Genomic DNA, 22,470 nt, shown 5'->3' with positions numbered 1-22,470 from the left:
AGAATCTGGCAAAGAATCATCCTCAAGGCATCCTGTATCCAGCTCCTCTTCCTTCTCCTCAGCCAATCCCAAGGCATCATCCTCTTTGCTTCCCTGTGCATGCATATCATCCAGATCCAAATGATCTTCAATAGAACCTTTCAACTCACTGTCCTGTATAGCTATGACCTCCCTATCCAGAGAAGAATCCACTGGCAACTCCTCATCTTCACTTTGCACCTTCACCTGCTTTTCATCCACCTTCACCTGCTTCAAAGACTTTGGAAAAAAATCAGAAGGCATATAAAACATCCCCCTCCGTACCTGTACTGGCCTTTGAGGCTTCTGTCTAATCACACTTTGCATAGGACTCTTACCCACCTCAACCAAATTTACCTGCTTATCCTTTGCAGACACAACACCCTCATACGGATAAATACCCATCTCCATCTGCTTCAAAACCTTGTCTTCCTTTTCCTTAGCAATGCTAACAGCATCATCAAATGACCTGGGATTCTTCAACTCAACCCTGATCCTCAAATGGGGTAGCAAACCATCAATAAACAAACTCTTCTTCAAAAACATAGGAGGAACTCCCTGCTTCAATGTCATACACCACTTACCCCACAAACATGTAAATACCTTCACAAAATCATCCAATGATTGTCCATGTACCTGCTTCAAGACGCTCAGCTCCTGCCAAAGCATACTAGGATCCTCCACTTGCTGAAAATGCTCCAAAAGACCTTCTTTCAACCTGTCCAAGGTCAAAACACCATGTAGCTCACATGCCGCATCCTATGCTTCAAAATCCTTTAGCCAGCTTCGGGCATCTCCCTTCAAAAAAATCTTTATCAGCTTCAGAACCTGCTCTTCATCCGTGACATGATTGCTAATGCATGCCAACTCCATCTGCTCCAAGAAGTCAACCACATCTTCACCCTTCCTACCATGAAACTCCGGATAGGACCACATCATGACAACCTGTACCAATCCCTGAGCTCTCCTCAGTGGAACACACGCCAAAGTAACTCCTCAGTCAAACAATGCCAGAGCAACTCCTCAGTGGGACAATCCTTGAGCAATCCTCAGTGGGGGCACCAGAAGGAATGTGAGGTGAAAAAAAGAAAGAAAACCCTGCCTCTACAGCTCTTCCACCTCGCAAACTTGGAATAACACACACGAACGGGGGCACCACCAGCCACCGGCTGGAACAATTCTCGCACTCCTTAGTCCTGTTCTCTTAGGGAGGACTCTCCTTCATTGAGTTCTACCAGTCGTAGCTAAGAGGACTCCGGCTCTTTGCTCTTTTCTTCTACTTTCGCTTTGAACCTAAGGCATTCTTTTTGTGATTTTTCTAGTTGGAAAAAAAGTGCATTCTGCTTCTCAATACTTCTCAGTAGTACTACATTCTTTTCTTCTTCTTGATGTTTTTGCAGTTGTGTGACAAAGTTTTCTTTGGCTTCACAAAGTTGTTTTTCCACTTCATCACAGCAAGCAGTCAGTCTCTGTACATTGAGTGATTCCTTTGCTAACTTGGCTTCTGTCTCTTTGAGTTGTTGTTGAGAGATGCTTGCTGCCTCCTGTAGCGCTGACTTCTTTCACTTTTCACCACAGCGGCTAGTTTCTTACCCATTGCCTCTGTCTCTTTTGTCAAATCTATTTCTCCTTTTAAGTCACTCCTTATCTCCTTTAAGCTTATTGCAATTTGCATCCCATAATGTAGATGTTCTTTTTTCTTCTCCAAGATGTGCAAGGAGGTCAACCATGAGTTGATCCTATTGTTTAGTCTCTTTTACCCTTGCCTCCAACTTGGTAATGTGTTCCTCCTGCTGCTTGCATAATTTTATCTTTGTTGTCTACTTTCTGCTTGTAAAAGATTTGTGCAGTTTTCGCTAAGGATTTTGTTAACCTCAATAGCTTTTTACCTAGATCCTCGCTTTCCAATCCCAGCAGAGTTAAAACCTGTTCTTGAATCCTATCCACCTCAGGATCTTCACTGTTTTAACTAGTCCATAGCCTCTTCCAAGGTCTTGTAGAGGTTTCTACTTCTTCAATCCATCGGGTGTCAAGCCTTCCCGTATCCTCTGCTACTCCTTTTTGCAAAGTTTCTAATATTGTTGTATCTTCTTCCACCTGTTTGCCCTTTCCTTTATCAATTATAGCCTCTATTTCCTTGTCCTATTGTGGATTTTCCTTAGAAAGTTCTACAACTCGGCTTTATCCCTATGTTGGATTTTCCATCCTAGGAGTTGGTGCAATCTACAGACCCCTTTCAACAAGTGCCTTTTCTGCTCCAAATATAAAAATCTTATGCAGTAAGAATGGATTTGCTATAGTATTCTTGTGTTCTTTGCAGCAGTAAGCTTGTAGATCCTTGTGAACTTGAAAGCCCCAATCATCTTCTTTTCCATCTTCTAGCATGTACAATGTTCTTGGATTAATTCTATTGTGCCTGTTTGTGTACTTAACTTGTAAAAGCATGCATAAAGCCTAGCTTGCTTTTATAAGCAATAGATCTGTGATGATGTTAAAAGGGTACTCCTACATTTGACCTTTGCCAATTCCTTAAGTACCTACTTAAATCCAAGCTTTCCATTGTGAGTTTTATGTATCAGGGTGAAGTTGCCAATTGGAGGGCTTCTAAGATTAGTTCTCTATCAATGGTGCCTCCACTGTGTGACCTCTTAATTCCACTATCCCCATATTCAAATATACATCATAGGTGCTGAGGAATTTCAACATGTGAATGGGATCATAATCTTCTGACCAACAGCTTGCTAAATGACCAAGTCACGTGGCTTGCAGCTTTCCTTGTACTCTAGGCTCTTGCAGAATTGAAAAACATACAGGTGAATGGTACACAAATACCCATTTTTGCTGGTTAGGGTCGTATTTCAAATGTCGCAACACCCAGACTCTTTCTCCATTTTCACCTGCATCACCTAGCCAAGTTTTTGAATAGTTGTGTTTGACATCCCATCCCTTAGCATCCAAGGTAGACGGATCAGGGAACTTTGGCCTCCTCTTCTTCATAGTTTCTTTTGAGCTTGCTGCAGAGCTTTTATGAGTCTTAGTAGACATGACTTCTGCACTCACCAGTTAATGTCTTAGCAATTTGCTTGTTTCAATCATTGTGAGAAAGTACTGATATAATGAGATTGCATCCCATAAAGTGTTTTCTATCCCAAAACCCACAAAACTCGGACAAGGATTCTGTATAAAATTGAAAATTTTCCCACTTTCATGGAGAGTTCTTATGGCCCTTTACCCTTCTGATTGAAGGTAGTCAAAAATATTAAGAGTTGGAGACTCACAAGATACCCCTCCCCCTGCCTAAACGTGTCACACTCTTCCATGAGTGTGGAAGCAGATTGGGAATAAAATATTTAGGTTGGGTTGTGAAATGAAAGTCTTTTGGAAATAATGATAGTTCCAAAGCACAAAAATTACAAAGCACGAAGTAGTCGAAAAGGTACTTTACCGACCAGTTTCAAATGGAATTTTGGTCCATAAATTATACTATCTAAAAATAGACAGTCAAACTTTTTTCTTCTTAAACATGAGCTCAGTTGTTTTAGACATGACACAAAGAAAATAGTCAAAATGTCCCCAATATTGGCCCAAAAAGTGTTAAGTTTGGGTATCGGCCACCTAGTGTAGGGTATACCAAATGACCTTCAATAGGTATGAGATTTGGGGAGAGTACCGAGACTTACCTAAAAGTGGTTTCACTTTGTGACCAGCCCACATCATTTGTGTCATGTAGCTAAATCTAAATTTATGCAATATAGCCTGATTTAACGTAAAATGCTAAAAATAGCCAATGAATGGTCTCAGATAGGGACAATGTTGTGCATGCCTATGTGGAATATGATAACAGACTATCATTCCAAATCTTGAGTCATTTTGGTCATGTATCACTAGAATTTTTAAATTCTAGTGAATTCATAGGCTTTCCCGAAATCTGAATATTTTCGACAGAATCTCCTCATATTTGCTATACAATGTAAATATTATTAAAATATATAAATGTAGTATCTACGAATTACATATAAATAATATGTAATGACCAGCCATGAATTTGAAATCAAAACACAGTAATTAATGCGATTCAACTTAATTTTTGGCCGAAAAGTTATATTTTTGCATAGAAATTTATAGAAAATAGCAAATCAAAGGCAACATCAGATTGCAAAGCATAAGCAAGGCTAAAAATATGCTGAGAATTGATAAGTAATTTAGATTTAGGTTGAGTTTGAAAGCTTTGATTGAAATCAAGAGAAAGTTTCAATTTTATGAGTAAAATATGCAAAAGAGAGCTTAAATCTAGCTTACCAAGTCCACTGTTTGATGCAATTTAGCAAGTAGATTTGCAATTTGGGGCTAAGGAAAGTGAAGAAGAAAATTGATTTGTTCTATGCAAGATGTCGGTTGAGAATCTTCAAAAATCACAGTATGTAGGCATGCATATTGTGCCGACGGTCTACCAGGCTTCCAGGCTCAGTAGAGGGAAGAATTCAAGTGTATGAGGGAAGAAAGTATGCAAAGATGCATAAGTATAGTGAAGGGAAGCAGTCAACTGTTTTATGGCTGGCTTTGGAGGAATTTTTTATAATAGGCTCAACTTACATGCAAAAATAGCTTTTTATTATAACCAAAAAATTTGAGAAAATTTACCAAAATTGCTGAAAAATACCAAAAAATAGCCCAAAAACCACCAAAATCAATTGAAAAGTGGGAAGTGAAAGAAGGCCAAAAATTAATCTTGAAAAACATTAATTACCATCAATGATCGTAAAAAAAGGCCATTAAATACCAAATTGAGCTTACAACGTTATAAATCGGGTCCTGCCTCGAGTGGTCAGAATTTGATGGGATTTGGCAGCATTGGTCATGTTGAATTGTTGCATGCTAAAAAATCTTTTATCCATCCGACTCCATTAGTAGCTTCAATTTACCCAGTGTAAACATGGCCTAGGGTCGTGGTTTGTAGATTCTGTCCAATGAATCCAGGCAGGACTTAAGTAACTTCAATAATGCCTTAATTTTAGCCAATTTCCTGTAATATTTTGTGTATTTGTACGTTGTTGTATGGGCAGCTGTCATACAAGTTTGTATAGGCATCGGATGTATGATGAGCCATCAATCAAACAAGGTTTTTGCTTCTGGGATAGTTTTCTTTTTTATTCTCCAAAGAAGATCCGATTTCACTAAATTACTATTTATAGCAGCTTTCGATTGTCTGAATAGTTGAAGATTTGACACAGTGCTACAGGATGCCCGAAACACCACTGTCACACCACATACTATAAACGGACTTTTATCTTCATCCTCAAATGAGTAGGTGTAGACATCTGATTAGATAGTAAGAAGTAATTTGCCAATCTATGCCCAGAGCCTATTCAATATCCTAGTTAAACATGCTATATATGTCCGTTTGACCCAAGGTTTGATCTATGGCTAGTCAGGTATATGAAGATCAACATGTTAGAGGCCTACAACAAACTGACATGCAGAAGGCCTATTTTGTACCAGGTGTGGCTGATTTTCACTTTTTGCAATTGTCTTATCCCGAACAATGCCCGGGAAGTGGTTAGGCTGACCTCAAGTACCCAGAATGCAGCCAAACTTGGTAGTCCTATGAAATCTATGTTAGTATATGTTCAATGCCCGCCTCTCAGCATGTATCTCACATTGATGTGTGGTGCACATTTGTACAACCTCCATTATGAGGAGAAGCCATTGGTGCACATATCTTTAGTGGGAACCCTAGCTTAGATGCTACAAGAAGGGGTCATAGTTGTGACCGTTGATGGTTAGGAGATGATGAGGGGTACAAGCGTTAGCTTTGGCCCGAAATGGTATAGGGAATATTACCTGTGAAAAGATGCAGGGAAGAAGAGAGCTTGAGCTCTTGCAGGCACACACACACTCACACAAACCTTAGAAGAGAACACACAAGGTGAGAGGCTGAAAATTCTTCTTCTTCTTCACACACAACAAAAGAGGTCTACAAAGAAGATAAAGTGACTAACACACATAATAGAGTATACACAAGCGATCCATAATGTGAACACACTAAGTAGAGTGGATAGATGTGGACTAGTCGGTGTGGTCCAGTTGTAGAATCTCTGGTAAAGATATGTCGGTGCCAGCAACCAAACCCGACAGTGATGTAAATGTCGAACGGTCATGCAGGTGCCTCATGAGTGTTAGCTCATGAGTGTTAGCTCATGTTGAGCTTGACATCTCAACACTCCCCCTCAAGCTCCAACTCCAGCTCATGAACTCCAAGCATATCTTGAAATCTGCGGAGCTTTTTAGCTCCCAAGGCTTTCGTGAAGATATCAATGACCTGATCTTGTGTGCTGACATAGGCCAAGTCGATGTTGCCTGCCAAGACTCTCTCCCTGATGAAGTGGTAATGTACCTCAATGTGTTTTGTCCGTGCATCGAAAGCTGGGTTCCTGGCCAACTATATACTACTAAGATTGTCACAATACATGATAACATTTCTCTCCACATGCAACCCCAAATCAACAAGTAGCTTGTGTAACCAAGCTACCTCACACGCTGCCACCGCAGCTCCTGTGTACTCTGCCTCTCTGTAGTACTAGACAAGGCAACTGTGGGCTACTTCTTGCTGCTCCATGTTACAGCAGCACTCCCCAATGAAAATATAAATCCACTGGTAGCATCTCCTATTCCTGAGATGCTACCTGCCCAATCTGCATCTGTGTACCCATATAGCTCCAATGGTACACCTACTACTGCATAAAATAATGCATAATCAACAGTTGCCCTCAAATACTAAAGTGTGCGTCGCACACTATCAAGATATGGTTGCACAGAACCTGCATAAACTGGCTCTCTAAGCCAACATTGTAACTCAAATCTGGCCTGCTGATCGTAACATAGATCAAACTCCCCACAATCTTCTTGTACATAGTGGGATCCTCCAACACATAACCTACATTTGCACTAAGCTTGCCATTTTGATCTAATGGCACCAAGATTAACTTACAATTAGCCATCCCATACTTGGACAGCATGTCCAATATATATTGTCTCTATGACAGCTAAATACCATCAAGTGTGCAAATGACCTCAATTCCCAAAAAGTAGCACAGATCTCCCAAATCCTTCATCATCTCAAACTTCCTTTTGAGAAGGCTTTTCACATGCTCAATCTCATCCAAGTTGTCACCCCCAATAATAAGATCATCTACATAGATGGTGATGATCACAATACCCTTATCACTCTTGTGCACATATAATGATGAGTGATCTGCATCTGCCATATAAAAACCAATAGTGACAAGATACTCAGCAATCTTGTCATGCCATGCTTGTGGAGCTTGCTTCAGCCCATATAAAGCCTTACAAAGCTTACATACATACTCCAGGTGACCTGTATTCTCAAAACCAAGTGGTTGATCCATATACACTTCTTCTTGCAAGTCACCATGCAAGAACGCATTCTTTACATCCATCTGATGTAAAAACCAGCCTTTAGCTACAACCACCGCAATTACAACTCTCACATTTGCCATCTTTGCAACCGAGGAAAATTTCTCCTCATGTGTTTGTGCATATCCTTTGGCTACCAATCTAGCCTTGTATCTGCTTATGCTCATCACTGTTATGTTTCACCTTATACACCCACTTACAACCAATAGCTTTCTTGCCTTCAAGCAACGGCACCAAATTTCAAGTCTCATTTCCATACAATGCATCCATCTCCTCATCCATAGCTTTCTCCCAACACACATTTCCAATAGCCTCATCATCAAAACATGTGAGTTCTACAACCTGCACAACTTTTGCCATATAAGCATAATGATGTGCCACATAACCATCATAAGTCAACCTCTGCACAAGGTTTTTGACTCTTCCAGATCTTTGTAACTTTGCATTCATGGCTTCCACAGCCTTCTTCACAACACCAGGTGTCCTGTTGGAATCCCAACCTCCTTCATCAAGGCTCATCTCCGAGCCACTAGACGCTTCATTAACAAGAGAATGCCGTGCAAAAATATCATACATATCAAGGGATTTAACCACTTTCTCTTTGCCTTTATGTGATATACCAACTACATTTCCAGGACTGGTATTATGATATAGCATGCCACTCCATGGTCTATCAACATAACCATTGGATGAGGACTCTCCTGGTCCACTCAATGACTCTGATTGGCTGACTTGCATTCTATGCAACCACGTTTCCACTTACATCAGCCCCAACATCTTTTTCAGCAGCATACCAGCTACTCATCTCATCAAATACAACATCCCTGCTTACCCTCAATTCGCGTGTAGCAAGATTATAGCATCTATATCCCTTTTGCTCAAGTGAATACCCAATGAACACATATTTTTTTACCTTTGGATCCAGCTTAGTACGCAACTCATCTGGCACATGTACATATACAATACATACAAAGACTTTCAAGTGAGATAAATCAAGTTTCTTGCCAGTAAACTTCTCCTCTGGCGTTACATCATGTATGGCCGCAGTAGGAGTCATGTTCATGATATAAGCTGCTGTTAGACAGTCAGCTTCAGCCCAATAGCTATGTGGCATATTCTTCTCTACCATCAATGCTCATACTATCTTTGCAATGTGCTTGTTTTTCTGCTCTGCAACTCCATTTTGCTATGGAGTGTATCTACATGTAAATTATCTCTGAATGCCATTCTTTCACAAGAATTCAGAGAACTCATTTGAGAAGTATTCTCCCCCCTCCATCTGACCTTAGGCACTTCACATGCTTTCCTGCCTACTATTTTTCAGCCATCACTCTAAAATTTTAAAAAATGAGTGAACACTTCACTCTTCTCCTTCATGAAATACACCCTCACTTTCCTCATGTGGTCATCAATGAATGTTACATAGTACCTATAGCAACCCATAGACATAGTCTTCACAGGACCCCATACATCTGAATGCATAACATCTAGTACATTCCTGCTCACATTTTTGTCATGCGGAAATACATGCTTTGTTTGCTTTCCAAATTGACATGCTTCACATACTTTCTGCATACCTTTAACCTTAAACTTAGGCAGCCCTGTCACAATTTCTTTAGTCTGCATAGACTTCATTCTTTGCACATTTACATGCCCAATTCTCTTATGCCAAATGTTTGTATCTACAACAACTCCTGAACCATTTGCAAACATTGCAACACTCACTTCATGTATATTTACATTCAATGTAAACAATATGCCCACTCTGTTGCCTTTTGCAACCAACATGCACTTATCTTTAAAGTCTTCTACATAACAGCCATCAGGGTTAAACCAGACCTACAAACCCTGCTCAATCATCTGGCCAACTCAAACCAGATTCTTTGTAATGTTCGGAACATGGAGTACATCTGCAAGGTACTTCACCTTACCATCCTGCATAGACAATGGCACATCTCCAACATGGGCAATTGGATGAGCAGTGTCATCCCCTGTTTCAACAAAACCTGGTCTTTCAAGACTCTTCATTTCCTTGAACCACTCCATGACTTGTCATGTGGTTCGAAGCACCTGAATCAACATACCACACATCCTCCTTACATGCTGCTACATCATTTCCACACACAACATTAACTACATGTTACATAACAAACAGCCTCTCATTATCCTCATTATTTTTGCTAAAGAGCGCATAGTTGTTTTGCTGCACTTTTCCATTTCGCATGTCACTCTACTTTTTATAGCGATCTGTTTGCACATGTCCAGGGGCTAACCACAGTAAGAACAGCCTCATGTATCATTATGCTGCCTTTGCCAATTACCACGACCTCTTTAAATCCCCTGTCTCTAAACTAGCCTCTTCCACCTGTGTGTTGTTGCAAATCCTGGGACTGTTGTTGCTTGCTAACTATAATTCTGATTACCTGTTTAGCCACCACCTTAGCCACTTCCACAACCTCTACCTCTACCTCTACCTCTTCCTCTACCTGAACTTGTGTAGAAGGCGTGCTGCTTTGAACTGTTTTTGTTTTGTGAAAACTTTTGATCTTCACCCAAATTCTTCTCTTCATGATCAGCATTGACACCAAATCTGTGAAGTTGGGAATGTTCTTCGGAGTCTGAATAAATGCCTTGAATGCCTTGTATTGTGGCCCGAGACCATGTAGACACACTTCCACCTTATCATCATCAATCAACTGAAACACCAATAGATACAAGGGGTTCCACAATGCCCTTGATCTTCAAGGCATAATCATTCACATATATATTTTTCTTCTCCACAATATGAAGCTCATTCTTCAACTAAATCTTTCGTGCCTTGGTGTTAGTTTTATATAGCTTCACCAAGGTGCCCCATGCCTCCTTAGGTGACTTGGCATCTTGTATATGCCTAATCATAGTGTCTTGTATGTTGATAAAAAGCCAATACATGACTTTCCTTGCTTCTTGATTCCAATCCTTGAATTCTTTTACATCTACAGCAGTTGGATTAATCTCTGGTATCTAATTATACATAGTTGGCACAAATAAAGGCATCCAATGCTTGTGAACATATATTCCCTATACTCTCAGTACACCCTCCATCCAGAGCCTGTCTAGATTGCCATCTAAGCTCTACGTAGACTAGAGCGCATGGGTGGACAGCACCATCATATTGTACCTATCTCTTGTTTGGTATAATCAGAATTTTAAAATTCTCTCCATTCTCTCTATTGCATTATCTAGTGTGTACTTTCTCTTGTTGTATCTATTTTCAATGTGCCATATTCTTACATGGTATTAGAGCACTAGGTGCTCTTAGCAACAATAGTATGCAATGTTTGCATAGAAGTAGCTTGGAGTGATGTCTGCTTTAGGGTCCGGTGCTATTGCTGCTGCTATTCCAGTGTTACGCATCCATCCACCTGCCCTTACTGAAGGAAAATTAGATGGGACAAATTACACTCTTTGGAAGTTCAAAATCAACGCCATCCTTGATTCCTATAAACTGCTGGAGACCGTTCTAGGAATGGACCAAGAACCGGTGGAAACCATTGACCCCAACGATAACACAAGAATGATTCCACACCAGATGCTTCTCCTCTTCGGGCATGGAAGCGGTACAATGCAAATGCACTTTGTGCCATTGCTACCAGTGTAAGTGATTCTATTCTTACTCTGATTCAACACACAACCAAGGCATCCATGGCTTAGACCATACTCAGAAATCAGTATCAGACCCGGAAACAAACCAGGATTCAAAAAACCTAGAGAATCAGCTTGTTGCTAAAAAGTTTCATGAAGGAGAGGCTGTAGAAGTGTTTATCTCTCTTATCAAAAATCTGCAAGACCAGATGGGTGCTGTGGGAATCATAAAGACTAGTGAAGAGTTGGCTCGGAGATGCATCCGAATTCTACCGCCGAAGTATGATGGCTTGGTTATGGCACTAAATACCCAGGTTAGAGTACCGCCTCTTTCTTTTGAAGAATTTAGTGCTATGCTATTTGAGGAGGAGATGCGGTTCAAGACCCGTGATGGTGGTGAAACCGCATTTACGGCCAATGCAAAAGGCAAAGGTGGGGCAACTTCTGAAGACAAGAAGAAAAATCCCAAGAAGAATAAGTTTTTTGGTATGTGCTACTACTGTGACAAGAAGGGTCACTCCATCAAAGACTGCAGAAAGAAGCAGGTTGATGAGAAGAACGGCACCATAAAGACTTCATGGAAGGGAAAGGAGACCGCCAACAACTCCCAAGCTGTGACAAGAAGGGTCACTCCATCAAAGACTGCAGAAAGAAGCAGGTTGATGAGAAGAACGGTTGACAAGAAGGGTCACTCCATCAAAGACTGCAGAAAGAAGCTGTGCTACTACTGTGACAAGAAGGGTCACTCCATCAAAGACTGCAGAAAGAAGCAGGTTGATGAGAAGAACGGCACCATAAAGACTTCATGGAAGGGAAAGGAGACCGCCAACAACTCCCAAGCTGAGTTAGAACTCTGGTTTGCCATAGAAGAGATATGCTCATCTCTTCGGGCTCCAGTTGTTAACTGTTCATTAATTTGGATAGTGGTCCATCCCGACATATGATCAGCAAAAAGGATTGGTATAGTTCCTTTAACAGCCTTTATGGGAATCCATCAATATTATTGTCAATAACAATGCTAAATGTCCAGCCCCGAAGGGTCTGGAACCATCTCATTTGTGACAGGTACAAATGAAGAAAAGAAGCTATCTGATGTGTTTTATGTGCCTCAAATAAAGAGAAACCTACTCTCAGTTGCTGCAATAACAGATCGTGGCCTTGAAGTACACTTCAAGAAAACTAGAGCAGAGATTCTAGATGCTAAGGGAAGACAGTTGGCAAAGCTGTGAGGAATGACAATTTGTACGAGTTGAGTGCTCTTATAGCTATTGTTTGCAGACAAGGGCACAAGCAAACTTTAGCATGAGCAATTTGGTCACATCGGATTTGTTGTGCTAAAGGAGATGCAGAAAATGGGGATGCTAGAAAATTTACCTGCATTTGCAGAATCGCAGGAACCATGTGAGGCTTGTATGATGGGCAAGCAACAATGGAAGGTATTTCCACAAGATAGCAACAATCAAGCAAAGTCTCCTCTAGAGCTGGTACATGCTGATCTTTGTGGGGTAAGATGTCTATTGTTGCATTGGGGGGATCTTCTTACTTCATGCTGTTAGTCGACGATTACAGTAGGAAGATGTGGGTTTATTTCCTTCATGTGATAAGGCTAAAGATTTTGGTAAGTTTAAACAGTGGCATAAATTTATGGATAATGAGACAGAACAGAAGGTGAAGAAGTTTCAGACAGGTCTAGGAAGAGGAGAATTCACTTTAGACGAATTCAGTGAATATTGCAAGGAGCATGGCATCAAGTGCTAGCTCACTGCTGCACATACGCCTCAATAAAATGGAGTTGTGGAACGCCGCAACCGCATAGTCGTGGAAATGGTAAGGTGCATGATGAAAGGGAAAGGGTTACTAGACTCTTTTGGACTGAAGTAGACAACACTGCAGTTTACATTCTCAAAAAATTCTACACAAAGGTTCTCAAACGAATCACACCATATGAGGCCTATTCGGGTAAGAAGCCTTCATGTTCTCATTTTTTAAACATTCGGTTGTGAATGTTACATGCATATACCAGATGCAAATAGAACTAAGCTTGCTGCCAAAAGTAGGAAATGTATCTTCCTTGGATATAGTACAGAGTCGAAGGCATATCGACTATTTGATCCAGAGGCTAAGAAGATAATGGTCAACTGAGATGTGGTGTTTGTGGAGCATCCACATTTAGTGGAGGACAAGGATCCATCCACTTTATCATCAAATGGAGAAATAATCCACCATGTGCCCAGCCCAAGCATCAAAAAACTAGAGGAGGAGTTTTTGTATGATGAAGAATCTCAGAAATCACACCAGCCTGCCCCTACACCTAAAGGACAACCACTTCCTACCTGGGTAAGGCAGCTCTTTGATGATTGCAACCCCTAACCTGATGTTGCAGAAACTTCAGCAGATGGTTTACGTAAATCAAAGAGAATAGGAGCAGAGAAGGTCTTCTGAACACATTGTCAATATGGCCTTGATGTTGAGATAATGGATTTAGTGAAGGAGCCCACAAATGTAGAAGAAGCTTTGGCAGATCCAAAGTGGAAGGCAGCAATGCAGTTAGAGTATGACATCATCATCATCAAAAACAACACTTGGGAGCTGGTAGATCAACCACCAAAAAATGAAAAGAAATTGGCACCAAGTGGGTGTGGAAAGCTAAGTATAAATTTGGTTCATTAGGGAAATACAAAGCTAGGCTAGTTGCACAAGGTTTCACAGGTTGAAGGTTTTGATGTCAGTGAAATCTTTGCCCCAACAGCTCGAATTACCGCTATTCGCATAGTACTTGCCTTGGCTGCTAATAAGAAGTGACAAGTTTTTCAAATGGATGTAAAATCAGCTTTTCCCAATGGACATCTCAAGATGGAGGTGTATGTCGCTTAGCCACCAGGGTTTGAGCTGCCTAAATCAGAAAATAAGGTTAACAGAGGCTGAAGAAGGATTTATATAGGCTAAAACAAGCCCCAAGGGCATGGTACCAATGAATAGATGCTTTTTTCAAAAATATTGGTTTTTCTAGAAGTGCATCTAACGATACTAACTTGTCTGTACTCAGAAAGGATGGCAAATGTGTGATAGTTGTTCTCTATGTGGATGACCTGATTATCACTGGTAGCTATGAAGACTTCATTCAGCAAACACGAGAAAGGCTTGGCTTTGAGTTTGAGATGACAAACTTGGGGCTCTTGCATTATTGTTTGGGGATCGAGGTTTGGCAAGAGTCTGACAAGATCTTCATTTCTTAGTAGAAGTATGCAACAGAGATCTTGAAGACATTTGGTATGACAGACTGCAAGCCAATAAGTACACCAATGGAGGTAAACCTTAGGCTTTATTTTGAGGACACTTCACCTTTGGTTGACATCAAGATGTTCAGGAGTTTGATTTTCTTGTGCAATACTAGACCAAACATTTGCTATGTAGTTGGTGTGTTGAGCAGATTCTCCAACAAACCAAGGGAAAGTCATTGGTGGAATGCAACAATGTGTATGCTCACAGGTCCATTAAAGGCACTCTTGAGTATGGAATTACATATTGTGACTACGATTGGGCTAGAGATTGTGACACCAGAAAGTTAGTTTCTGGATATTGCTTCTCACTTGGATTGGTGTGTTCTCTTGGATTAGTAAGAAGCAACCCACAGTGGCACTTTCTTAAACTCAAGCAAAGTACAAGGCCACTTGTTTTGGTGTGTGAGGCAGTATGGTTGAGGAGGATTCTAGTAGATATGGGAGTTCCAGTGAGGTCAGCCACGACCTTACGATGCGACAATCAAAGTTGCATGGCCATTGCAAAGAACCCTGTGTTTTATGCTTGCACAAAGCACATTGAGATTCAGTATCATTATGTGTGGGAGTTGATCGAGGATGAGATTGTGGAGCTGGAGTACTATTCTACGGAGCAGAACTGCGCGCCGACATCTTCACCAAAGCTCTTGGAAAGGACCAGCTCACTCGATATCTTCATGACTTGGCATTGGGCCAAGAATCTCTTAGTTCATCTTTGGGTGGACATTGAGGGGGGGGGGTAGTATATATTCAATGCCCGCCTCTCACCATGTATCTCACATTGATGTGTGGTGCACATTTGTACGGCCCCCATTATGAGGAGAAGCCATTGGTACACATATCTTTAGTGGGAACCCCAACTTAGATGCTGGAAGGGATCCTAGTTGATCATTGATGGTTAGGAGATGATGAGGGGTACAAGCGTTAGCCCCAGCCCGAAATGGTATAGTTTTATCATTATTGGGCAGTGGTCAGTGGTGGGGATGCGTTATGAATACGCGGGCGGTGAGCCGCATCAATGCAGCATAGCCCGCACTACCTATAACACTATAAATGGACATAGTTGGCACAAGCAAAGGCATCCAATGCTTGTGAGCATATATTCCCTATACTCTTAGTACACCCTCCATCTAGAGTCTGTCTAGATCACCATTTAAGCTCTACACTAGAGTGCACAGGTGGACAACACCATCATATTGTACCTATCTCTTGTTTGGAATAATCAAAAATTTAAAATTCTCTCCATTCTCTCTATTGCATTGTGGTGTACTTTCTCTTGCTGTATTTGTTTCCGTTGTGCCATATTCTTACAATCTACCTAGTTACATGGCTCAACATAATATTCCGGCATTCAGATAAATATAAGATCTCTTACTAGCCAGGTGTAAACAACTTTTGTGCTAACTTGTCATTCATGCACCCCTTTTGTTAGATGGCGCATGTTCTCCATGTCTGAAAACATAGATAATATTGTCATAAAGTGATAGGGTTTAGTATATGGTAAGTCCATAGTACAATTTCAACATATCCCAGCTTTGGCACTTCCAGCAGATGATGCGCTATACGCTTCATTTGACCATGTGTGGACAAGCAAATAGGCTTGTGTGGCTGAAATTTGTTTCCACTGCCCATGTCATAAACATCTGCTTGTTAGGTCACCATACATGGTCAAAGTGCCTCCATATTTGGTATGCATACAGGGAAGCTATGGACCTATGTACATGAGCATGCAGCATTTCAGGGTGTGGAAGGGGTAGAAAATACCAGGCATGGACATCTATGTGCTTTCCCCAGCTTGAATGTGAAAATAGTGTTAGATACCCTTTTGCAGCTGCTGCCAGAAAACATATCAGAGTGATCCAGAATGTTCTAAGTCTTGGTATGCCTGAGGTAGGGTGTAAGAAGAGCTTATATGCTTGACCTTGATGAAGTTTTGACCATAGGAAGCCCTTGTTTTTACTAGGTGTGGATAGGCAGTTATGCATGATGACTGGGCTTTGCATGATGCATGTACACGGTGCAAAAATTGCATGATGACTGGGCTTTGCATGATGCATGTACACGGTGCAAAAATTGCTAAACTCATTTGGTTGGTATGTCAAAACCACTCCAAAAGACTTCAAATTTGATATTCTTGTAGGTTCCAACATGTATAAGGGATTTGAAGGAACTCTTGAACATTTGAGTACCACAAGACCAGCTGGGTGTAAACAACTTTCCGATTCTTGAAGGCTGGATGTGAAAACTGTGTGCTGGGCCAACTTTGGTATGCGCAAAAAGTATCCAAACAATGCCATATTTCTAGATCTGGTATGCCTATAGGTTAGACATCAAAAAATATGTTTACAACTCTAACAGGATTCTGACATCCAAAAGGCAGCTTTTTCATCAAGCGTGGACATGTCACTGACCTAGATGCCTAATTTTTTGCACAATCATGAATACTAGCACATAAACCTACTACTGGCTGATATCTCTGTGTTGTGTAAGCATCAAAGTTGAGTAATATTCAATATCAAGAAAGTTTAGCATGTAATACAAACCTGTGGAAGACCTTAGCTAATTCTTACCAATCAACTACTAAAAATAGTAGTCATAAACAACCTTTGGTTTGTCATGACTCAATGTCCCAATCTTTGCAAAGGGGGTACTTTGAGGTGCTGAAATTTGTACTTACCTTTGTCTACTTTGATAGGAGATTTGATCTACTACTAGTTTAAACAACTCTCAATCCATGTATGTAACCTTGTTGGCATTTGAGGTGCAGAAGGACATGACCTCTTTAGACAAGGCGTGGACATGTAGTTAGCCATGATTGCAGTTTTTGTCAGAATTCACCTAACAGCATTCAGAGGCCAGTGAAACTTTGACATATATATAAGATTTGATATCCACATTGTATACCTGCTATTGTATACCTACTGTAGGAGGTGTCTAGTTGTTTACAACACATAGAAGTCATCAGGAGGCTTCCTACAGCCCAATTTAGAGAGAAACTACGCTTTTAATGGCTCAAAAATTGATCTTTCTATTTTTAGCATCTTACACCTATCTAAATGACTCAAGACCGGAGTATGGGCTTCTATGTACTTGGTAGATGCTTTGTGTAAGATTTTACGTAATTTCATCAGTATTAAGGAGAACAAATTGCCAAGTGGGAACGTCTTTTTATCTGTTGATGACTGGCTAAAAATAGCATCTAAGCATATCCACTCTGACCAAAATTACTATGAGGCATCTCCCTGCATTGGGGAACAAAACTATGAAATCTCATGTGAATATGACATGTGCCAGGCACACAGAACCACATATCCACTAATTTTAGACTCATTTTGCAAAAATTGGTGTCAGTATAAGGGGCTATTAGGACATCACCTATCCCAGGATGTCCAATGAAGTGGATATTTGGCACAAGGCTAGTTTGAGTTGAGATAAACTTACATATTTAGCTTCATCTGATTCTGATACTGTTAAGGGCTTCTTTCTACCAGGTGTAAACAACTTGAATCCATTTGGAGAAACATGGCTTCTCAGCCTATTTGAATAGCTTAGAAACATAGCAGTACTTACTCAGAATGATTCAAATTTTGGCATGTGCCTAGCCTGGGGGTTTCTTCCCACATGTGTGAATCCATGCAGCCAACTGAGATAATCTACCCCTTATTTTCATCAGGCGTGAACAAATAGTAGCTCTGTGGTGTTCTGATAGACTCGTTGCTGCCCTTGGAATATGTATTTTCACCTATTGAATTGCCAAGGTTACCCGAAAACTGTCAAAATTTGGTGTGCACATGGTTCCACTCCAGATGGACATATGTTTATGAGCAGGATAGAAATTGATGATGGTAAGGTCTAATTTTCATTAGGCGTGGACTTCTCCTCCAAATTTAGCTCACCAGGTATCCGGCTCCTAGTTTGACTACCCTAAAAACTTGCTAAATTTATCCGGATTGGAACAGGATTTGGTATGCACCTAGAACAGATGTTGGATAGCTAACATACCAGTTTGTGCATCAAGCAGGGCAGTGGAAGTCTGAATTTTCATCAGGCATGGACATATGTTTAGGCTAGTGTGCCCAGAAGCTGTTCCGGCCTCCATTGCCTTGTTTACCTGAGTCGAAATGGTTCAAAACTTCATTTTCTGTGAATTGGGATTAGATTATGGATTCTGCAAAAGCTTGCTGAAAATTGAATAATTAATGCCCATCAAATGTCCAGGTGTGAACAACTTTTTGCCTTTTCTGCCTTTTTTTCACTGTTAAGTCCCACATGTGACCTATTAGTGTAGCCATATGATGTAGGCACTTGGAAGTAACTGAAACAGGCATGTATCCAAATAGGTGACCTATCATTACCCAATCAAGAAACTATTTGAATCATGGTTAGTACACATCATTCAAGGTTGTATGCAAGATATTGATTAGATTTGAGCTTATCTTGCCCCTGATATGTCCAGGTGTGAACAACTTTTTGTCGACTGGATCAAAATTAGACTTTTTTGCCCGAAACTTGACATCCTTTGTTTTGTGTGCTTATTCTGTGATAAAGAATGCATGTATCAAATCTTAATACCATCTAAGCATGGGACCATCTAAAAATAGTAGACTGCTAAAATAGAGCAATTTCATTGTATTTTACTGTGTTAGCCCTGCCTACCAAGGGTAGCCCCTGGCTAGAGTTATACCTAAATATCATCAGACTTGCTATTCTCGAGCTCCTTGATGAGATATACTACCATACCAGATCTTGTTTCATTCTGAAATGATTTGGTCCATTTTTTGTCCAAGTGTAAACAAGTTCTTACCCTCTATACAAATCTACCAAATATTTGTTAGGTGGTCTTTTGGAGTGCTTCGAAAATATAGCAAACATACTCGAAATGAGCCGAGGTTTGGTATGCATCAAGCTTAGACATTGTTCTTACCACATGTAACCCCTTGACTGCATCTGAAATTTCTAGATCCCTTTTTGAACCAGGTGTGGACATCTGTTTGGTCCCAGACACCTGAGTGCTCTAGAAATAGCCCCAACTTGTCGAGATCTTAACTTGAGTTATATAGCTCCGATCGAGGTGTTCTTGTAGTCTAAATTCATCTATTGATTCCAAGATTTCCATTGATGTAAGTGGGCCCTTTTGAAAAAGTTATTGCTGTTCAAGGAAATTTATCCAAGAATTTGTGCTCAAAGGGCCCAATATGCAACATTTGTGACGAGGGGTTTTGGAGAAATGAGCCAAGATTTGGTATGCATCAAGCTTAGACATTGTTCTTGCCAAATGTAACTCCTTGACTGCATTTGACAGTGCTAGGTCCCTTTTTGAACCAGGCGTGGACATCTGTTTGTTGGTCCCAGACACCCGAGTGCTCTAGAAACAGCCCCAACTTGCCGAGATCATAACTTGAGTTACACAGCTAGGGTTTGGTATGATTGAATTACATACTATTGGTAACACACATGGTTAGCCTCATCTGATACTGACCTCATCTAGGTTCTTAAATTGCTAGCGTAGACATCAGTTAATTGCAGTTTGTGAGAAAACTCAGCCACCAGGACAACCCTAACTTACCCGGATCATAACTCACAACTCCAATCAGGGTGTTCTTGTAGTCAAAAGTTATCTATAGATTCCAAGCTTTCCATTTCTATAATCATTTTGCAAAACTAGGTTCTCTATCAAATGTTACAGCTATTTAGGAAAATGCCAGTTTTGTCTATATATCCAGTTTATTGTAAGTACATTTTGGAATGTTTCTCTGATTTTAAGCATTGTATCTGCATTTGTGGTGCTCGAGCTGCTGGTACTACACTTGTTAGACTCATAGGATGGTCGGTTATACCAGAAGCTAGTGTAGAGCTTGAGGGTTTCAATGACCTGTAAATTTGCCAACGAAAGTTCTGCATCCAAAGCTCTTTTACCTTTGTCTTTTTGAAATGTGGATATGCACTTGGAACAAGGGAGCATCAGGGAGATCATCATATACCCCCATAGGAGGTTCTCCATTTGTAATTCTGGATAAATGATTAGCATGCACATGGGTAGAACCCTTACGTACTGTAACTGTAAAGTCAAACTCCATCAGGATGAGTAACCATCTTGTTATGCATCTAGTAAGCAGATGGTTTATTTACCAAGTAAAGAAGAGCTTGGTGGTCAACAAAGAACACAAATTTGTTTGCCACAGTGTCATAACTTTTTTACTGCATAGACCATGGCCAATCCTTCCCTCTAAGTAGTTGTGTAATTTTGCTTAGCATCATTGAGCTATCTACTAACAAAACTGATAGGGAAATCCATATTATGTTCTCCGAGTTGAGCTAGTATACATCCAATAGCAAATGCAGAGGCATCGATGTGCACATGGAAGATGACATCCCATTTTAGTGCTCTTAGTATGGGAGCTGATGCAAATGCCTTTTTGAGTTTATCATAAGATTCTTGACATTCCTCTATCCATACAAATATAATCAAAAGTTTGTACAAAGCTCTTGCAATTTCTGCATACATGAAAGTAAATCTCTTGTAGTAGCCAACATGACCCATAAACCTTTGCACTCTCTTAGGATTTGTTGGTGGAGGTAATTCAAGGAGATTGAAGAAGAGCCGCCCATGGTGTTGAACCCTACTAGTTCTTGTTCCCATTGAATAAGAGCTACCCATGGTGTTAAACCCTAAAGAGAATGTGCACACACTTGTGTGGCATCGTCAAGCAACCCCAAAGCTTAAAAAGATCACCCATGTGCAATGGCCCTACTCATCCTTGTTCCCATCGAAGAAGAGCCATTTATGGTGTCGAGCCCCAAAGAGAACCGTGCACACAATTTTGTGGCACCGTCGAGCAATCCAAGGTCCACTCAGTCAAGTGTACCAGCAAAGCCGGCACATTTGCACCTCGTGCTGCACACACATTTGCACGTGTTGATGTGGCACTTGAGTTGAATCAACTATCTCAAAAGATTAATCGCCCGATTTTTTTTATCTAAGGTTGGATCAACATGGGGTCAGACCATGATGATTTGAGGGGTTTCATGCCACAACGGACTCTCTATAATGCTTCCCTTCTTTTCGTCGACATCACCATGCTTAAATAAACCGGGCCAAATGGCCACCAATTGTACACAAAGCACCTCAAGAACCATCGACTCAATTTGACCATATTCGGCAAGCAACCCATCGTTTGTGGCTTTACCACTGCCTTATTAGACAGGGTGTCCTCAATTCTTCCATTCTCATGGACACCCTAACCTGAGTCACACCCGCATTATCATCCAACCTTATTACACATCAACTATCAATTTCCTATCTCAAACCATGTGTAAGAGTCGAAAAAAGAAGACAATCAAGTGTCTAAGGAAGTATGTCTAGGGAAGTAATATGTTGGATTTTTCACCAGACGAAGCTTTTATACGGGCCCACCTGTTGCCCACCATTGCCCATGCACATCACCTGTAATAGCCACGAGCTCTGCATGTAATAGACACAAAGGCATTGTTCTTTTACGAACCTGCGTTGAGCCTTATGAGGTATGGTGTGACGGGTACAAGCGTGGCAGCCCATGGTATGATCCATGCACCTTCCTATAATCAGTAGGGACTTGCATGCTGCATCTTTGAACACCGCACCCATTCAATCCATCATATCCCTAGCCCCAGAATGGCAGCCCATGGTATGACCCATGAAACCCATCGCTTCAACCATCCTATCAGTAGGGACTTGCATGCCTCATCTTCGACCATCGCACCCATTCAATCCACCGTATCCCTAGCCCTAGTGCTTGACAATGCCAAGTCCATCAAGCCACAGAGGCACCCTATCTCCCTTACAGTTATGGGCACAACCTTGCACAAATCCGTTGCCATGCCTCTAACAAACTACTAATCTTGCCTCCCTATGAAAAGGGCTATTGAGAGTAAATGTCAAAGCAACAAAGAGAGTCGAAGAAAGCAGTTGTGTTGGTGCAGTCCTTGTATTGGTGAAGAAGTGCACCCATATACGCGCACACCTTTTGCCCATTGCCCATGCACATCACCTGCAAATTTCACTATATATATAATAATTTGTTCACTTCTTGTATCTCATGTTATGTACAAACACATGCACCTACAACTACCCTCGTTA

The sequence above is a fragment of the Cibotium barometz genome, chromosome 56 (assembly GCF_041138505.1).
Source record: "Cibotium barometz isolate CiBa-2024 chromosome 56, ASM4113850v1, whole genome shotgun sequence".
NCBI lineage: Eukaryota > Viridiplantae > Streptophyta > Polypodiopsida > Cyatheales > Cibotiaceae > Cibotium > Cibotium barometz.
This window is presented reverse-complemented; position numbering follows the sequence as displayed.